Source organism: Adiantum capillus-veneris, chromosome 7 (genome assembly GCF_014529385.1).
Source record: "Adiantum capillus-veneris isolate H3 chromosome 7, ASM1452938v2, whole genome shotgun sequence".
Lineage (NCBI taxonomy): Eukaryota > Viridiplantae > Streptophyta > Polypodiopsida > Polypodiales > Pteridaceae > Adiantum > Adiantum capillus-veneris.
Genome location: NC_140937.1, coordinates 51,382,037 through 51,388,628, shown reverse-complemented (window position 1 = coordinate 51,388,628; position 6,592 = coordinate 51,382,037). Strand labels below are relative to the sequence as shown.

Below are 6,592 nucleotides of genomic sequence, written 5' to 3'. Positions count from 1 at the left end.
ACATAGTACAAAGCTAAAGCAAAGATGTCATTGGGATTTAATTCGACATGGTCAAAATAAAGATGTACAGGGTTACACTGATCGTTTTTGGAACCATCAGTTATTGAGAAATGATTGACATAACGGAAACATAAAGACAGACTCAAAACAAACTACAGGACATCACTTCTACAAAAAGCATTGATGCAACATCGTCTTCATCACCTTCAATCATATTGATCTGTCTCTTATTCTTCTTAAAGCATTTTTCCGATGGATGAATAGTCTTTCCACAATGGGTGCAAGGATTTTGTTGAAACAATCCTTGGTTTTATGATTGTTGCATCCACATATAACACAAGGTCTAGTGCTGGTAGTAGACCTGGTGGAATTGGCAGTTGAGGTGCAACCACGGGCTACATATGCAGTTGGTACAAAACAGCTAATTCGTGGTACTCGCTTCTCTTCTTCCTGCAATGAGTTAACAATACCATCCAAAGAAGGCAGAGGATACTTCTCCTTTAAAATATTGACAATTTGACGAAATTTTGCAGGGAGACTATTCAGAATATTTTCATCTTCACGCATGCGAATAGAATATAATTCCATTTTTAAACTCATTTTGGAATACTTATGTTAGAACGTCTTCCTAGCATAGGGAGGACATCAACATAATGTCAATCCGAGGAGTAGGATCCGGCTAGGGCATGGAAACACACAAGTGGCTTGTGAGTGCCAAATGGAGGATTAGAGGTGAAACCTACACACAAAGAAAACTACGGAGAGGGTATGATGTTGCTACGAGGAGTGAGCACACTACTTACTCTACCATTCGGCCTAATCTCTCATACACAAGCTTAATCACCACTACTCTCTAATCAATCACTAATCCAACTCTAATCAAGCACACAATGAGCATAGAATAGCATAGAATGACCACACCGGGCACCAACACTCTACACAAGCCTACACACACTTAGGAGCATGCTTAAACAAGAGGTAAATATGAAAAAAAGAGATAGATTAATCAACAAATCAGCCACTAAACTTTGATTAATCAAGCATTGATTACACCATGAGCAAATGAGAGAGAAGAGGTTAGAGTTTAGCTATTGGCATGAGGCCGAATCGTCCATGCACGCGCATAGAAAGCTCAAGAACTCCATAGCCATCTCCTTCTTCACAAAGCTTACCTCAAGTGAGTAAGAATCCCCTTTCACATTGTGTCTTTTGAGTTATATACTCTCTAGGCTTTTTAGAAGTGGCCGGGCACCCAAATGGCCAAACTCACTTAATCTGCTATCTGCACTGCCTAGGATCTAAATATAGCTCAATGTTTACAACTTGGAACTCTTGACGAGGCCAAAACATAATTACAACCCGCATTTGCGGTCATTTGACGGAAAATCCTAAAACTTAAGGGATCGTCAATTGTGACCGTAACTCCATAGATAGTCATCAATTCCAACTCTTCTCTGTATCTGTTGCTTGTATTTGCTTCATCATCATCTTTACTTAGCGTCCGCATCATCTGGCCTCGTTAGCATTCACTAAAAATAGTAAATAGCATCTTTGACTGGCCTGTTTGGCCATTGTTGACTTAGCCGCCAAACATTCCCCCCATCCGATTTCAGTGCACGTCCTCGTGCGCTGCCGGGTTGGCTTGCACTGGAGAGATTTGAAATTGGTGGTTAATGTTGTTCTGAAGACCTGTAAGTTGTTGGGTTGACGTGTTGGTGAATATGAGATTAGGCATTTGGGTTCAAGTAAAAGCAATTGGCTTGATTTATTATGGGAATAAAGAAAAATAAAAGTCTATGTATAGTGCTTTAGGGTCTGGAAACCCTGGATGACCAATGGGGAAAAACCTCATGGGAAAAAGTGCCCAAAGGTATGTGATCTTATTATGGGAATATACAATGATGGGTGTTTAGGGACTGAATTGAGTGGGCTTATATAAATAACGTGAAAGTGAATTGTTTAAGCCTCCTGTCCCTTGAAAAGGGTCGATGTTTTGCCTTGAGTCTGGAGTTGTTTTGCTGCTGCCCGTACCTGCAAGGTGTGTGCATGGGTGGAACAATAAAGAGTGTGTAATGCAAATGTCCAATTATGGGACATTCGATATGCTTTCACACATTTATGCATGGGTAAGATTATGATGTGCGAGAGAAGAGTATAGATGGGTGCTCCTCAGAGTTAATGCACCTAAAAAAGTAAATTAAATTCACTTTACTAGCTTTCACTACTCTTGAGAAGGGCGTTTGATGCAATGGTTCGTATTCTCCTAATGTGCACAAGTGTGTGTGAGTTTTGGTTTGAACACTTCGCCTCGCCACCATGATTAAAATAATACATTGACTTTGCTCCCCTATTCAGAATGAGAGTCTTGATATAATTATGCTCAACTCTTCCAGCTTGAGCTGTAGCCTAATTAGTGAGACTCATAGACCACAGAAAAATATTAGGACTCGAAGCTTAGGTCTAACGCTTTGCTCATTTATCGGCTCAGCTGCCCGACTCTTGACTTTTTTTTTTTTTTTGTGACTTGACTACTGTCTTGAGCTCTCAACAAAGTATATATCTAGACATTTAGAGCTCAGATCCTCAAAAAGAGGGTTATTAAAGGACCATATTGGCAGAGTAGGTTTTTTCTGCCATACCTGGGTGACCTTGGTTGTCAAAATTGCTTGTTTTAACTTTTGGTCCATTATCTGAGAAGATTGGCGAGTTTCATTTTGTTGGAAGCGAGAGCTGACTTCAATCTTCTTCTGCTCTCGCTTTGGCACCCATTTGTATTTGCTATTTGTTGTTGTCTTGTTTTTACAGACGACATATTGAATTTTTGGACCTGTATCCTTGATTCGGTGTTTGTAGCTGTAAAAATTATCTTCAAGTTGTGTAAAATCTGGTCTTGGTGCCTTGGGTAGCCATATTTGTTTTTGTCCTTTGTCATATCCCTGCGCTTTAAGTATATTTGATGGCACAAATATTTTTGTCTGTACTTTTGTATTCAACTGTATCCGTTCCTTGCCCTTTTTGGGAATCACGTATGGTAAATTCCCTTGAAGATATGTAGGCCTTCTAGATTGAGAATCATTTTTGAACCTATTTCTAGCCCTGTTGTTCGATCTCCTCTTTTTAGTTGAAATTGATCTTGATTTTCCTGTTTGTTGTTTTGTTTTGAAACTATTTGCTACTATATAGACTGATATCTTTGGTTTAGGTAACCAAACATTTGGTTGACCACTGTAGTAGCCTTGCTCTTCTAAGCTGTACTGGGAGGCAATCCATCCCATTTGTTTACCTGAATTTTTTGGACTAGGATCATTTATCCAAACTGGATCTTTGACATTGATGTCATCGGCCGCAACATAGGTTTTGATGTGCTGCTTGTGTCTTTGTTTACTATGAGTTGGGTATTTTGGCTGAAAGACCTTTTTATACTCTTGTTGAGGTTGTTGGTCTTGGTTTCCCTGGGGTGCTGGAGCCACTGCTGTTTGCTTTGATTGTTTAACTGCATTTGTGACCTCCTTGTTGGACTTTTGTTCTTCAGAGGAAGAGGTTAAGCCTCCTTGGACTTTTTCTTTTCCCTTGTCTTCTGCTGATAAACGTCGAGATGTAATGACTTGGGATGTTTTTACCTTTTCTTGTTGATGACATGCTTTGGTGATTTCTGCATTTAAACTGAATTGAACCATCTTTTGTGCCTCTATTTCTGAACAATTGTTTGAGTCTTTAATTTCTTCTGCCAGCTGGATAGAAGTAAGTTGACTCTTTTATTCAGATGCAATGCTTACCATGGCCTTTGGTTCACATTGCTCTTTATTGATCTCTTTGTTTATCTTTTGATAGGCTCCATGTGCTTGATGCACCATTTGCTTCTGATTGTTCAAGTTAATGATGATTTGTGTCACCTTTGGCTCTTTGGCATTTTCCACTGGCGAGACAATATTAGTATCTGACTTTATGACCGGCTCTGCTTTTTGATTCTTTCCATCATTCGAACACATTGAGATGTCTTTTTCTTGGCTTTGATACTTGATCTCTGCTTCTGTTGAATTCTTGGGTACATCCCTGAGCGATGAACTATCTGTGCTATTAGCATTATTATGTAGAATCTTTGATTCCACATTTCTACTTGTTGCATTCTTCAATGGCAAGTCCTTGACTGCCTGTGCCTGCTCGGGTTCTTGGTCACAGATAATTTCTTCATCCACTTCCTCTGACATTGAATCGTCCGCTACATCCTTGTTGTATTTTTTGACTTTAGGCCTGAAAAATTCCAAGCTATTTGAGACTATCTTTTGTAGATGATCTTTTTTGGCAGCTTGATTTTCAATTGAAATATCATTGATGCCTTTGACCTCCAATATTTTAGTCATCAATTTGTCTCTGGTATCCTTTGACAAGATATGCTTTCTTTCGGGCGACTTTAGACTTGGAGACTTGTTTAATGATTCTGCTGCTTGCAGTCTGATATTGTCTTGGTTTTGCTGCTTCATCATATCTAAGTGCATCTTTACTGGGCAATTGGGTATTAGATGATTAATGCCACATCCATAGCAATGCACATCTATTACTATTTGTTCTATACCAGGTCGAGGTATCTGTTCATAATATTGTTGGTATTCGTTGCCCATAGTATCTTTGATCAAATATGTCATCAGCATGACATGTAGGTACTTGAAAACCAACACTGACGATGGCTTTGACTGATTGCCCTTATCTTTTTTGACTGTGGCATTCTCAAGAAGCTTGTAATAGCTTCCATTGTAACCCTGGTAGATGGTCCTTTCCGCCCCTGCTTCTGTGACCAACTTTAATTCTATGTCTGTTATGAACATGTGATCCTTTATCTGTGGCTTCTGCATAGTCTTAGGACTCTGTTGTCACTTCAATCCTGTATTTGTCTTTTGTTGTCCACTGAATTGTAAGAGAGTTTTGTGACTCTCTTTTGCTGTTTGCAGTTGATAGGGTTGTCCTAATTGCAGTAAGTGAGGTGGAGATTGGACTCCCCCCATCCGAGAGTGTTCCATATCTGTAAGAGGCATCTTTCTTATGCCAGATGTGGATATTCTTGCTTTGTCATCTAGCTCAACTGATTGAGCTAGGTCTTTGGGAGGTCGTGCTATCTCATTAGCTGATTCTTCCATTGATTGAACGTGTGTTTGTGTTGGTACATTTTGTGGTGCATGTGTAGTGTTCTGTACCTGTGACTATTGTGTTGTGGCACTCATCTGGTTAGATATCATTTCGTCATGTGTCCGTTGCTCAATTTGGTCTTGTGGAGTTGAAGGTGACAAGATGAAATCTGCAGCTCTTTTCGAGAATTTAACTGCAATAAGATCTAGTTCATAGCATCTTCCATCTATATCATATCTCCTGTCCCCAATGCGTGTTGCCCATAGTGTCCTAGGAACTGACTCGCTAAATGTCCTTACCCGCGTGACTTGAACCCATCTTTGTCCAACAGAATCTACATAAATTGCATCTTTCCATCTTGTTTTGTGGATCCAATGAAGGGCTATTGGTTCAGGTTGCTTGTTGACTTCTGAAGTGGTTGAAGGCAACCTTCGTTTACACATGGCTTCAAGGAATTCCTTCCTACTGACTGTGTCTTCATTTTTTGGTAGATTGATTATAGTAGGTCCCGTCTCTTGAGTGATTTCTCTGTTCTGAGCTACCACTGTATCTGCATTGGAAGCTCAAGGTAAGCTCATTATCAAGCGGTAAATATTACCACTTGTCGACACGTATTTGTAACCCAACTTTGAACCATCTTCATGAGCTATGAAGCATTGATCTGGCTCGTCCGTCACTTGTTGAGGTGTTTCCGCTTTGTACCATCTACCCTCCATATCTCTATAGAGATTGCTACAGTTTTTGTCCTTGTAATTTGACTTTATCAAGTGCACAGTGACTCGACAACTGCTAACCTCTGGAAGATCTTGCCTGTGCAATTTTATTATGTCCAACTCACTACATGGTTTGAGCTTCATGTACACGGATCCTAAACAATCTTCCATTAGGTTCTTTTGTGAATTAGCCATGTTGGTAGCTTCGTCTACTTCCACAACCTGTATTGTCGGGCTTTTCAAAGCATTTTGCTTGGACTTTAGATAGCGATTGTCTGCATCATCCATGTAGCATGGAAAGTCTTTGAAATGACCTATTAATTCCAACCTGATGCCAACTGATTTGACTGTTATTAATGAGCTTGAAGCTGCATCATAACTGCTTTTATTTGCCGATGTTGCCATTAACTATGGCTGTGGCATCTGCTGCTCCATTTTTCTTTCAACCCTTTTACTGACCTGCTGAGCACTTTTATTCCCTTCTTCTAGCCTCTACCACGGGTGACCAGTGGTTTTCCTAATTCAAAGCTCTCTGCTAGGCTTAGCTGTGATCTCGACGATTTGATTTACCTGTATAGCACCTTAGTTGGCAAGATACTTACCACTGTACTGCAACGACTACTCGCCTTTGTGATTCCTCGATTTCAGTTGATTGAGCGATGAAATTTGCTCTTAATCTGCAAAATTGTAGATTAGCAAAGCACTTTTGACCTGAACTAAAACGACCTCAATTTGCCTGTTGACCACACACTTTATAT

At 39.9% G+C, this 6,592-nt stretch overlaps 1 pseudogene; it reads right to left on the bottom strand.

The window, feature by feature from the left end:
* Window positions 1-5,195: 5,195 nt before the first annotated feature.
* On the bottom strand, window positions 5,196-6,239 carry LOC147453843 (uncharacterized; annotated as a pseudogene).
* Between the last annotated feature and the right edge of the window lie 353 nt (window positions 6,240-6,592).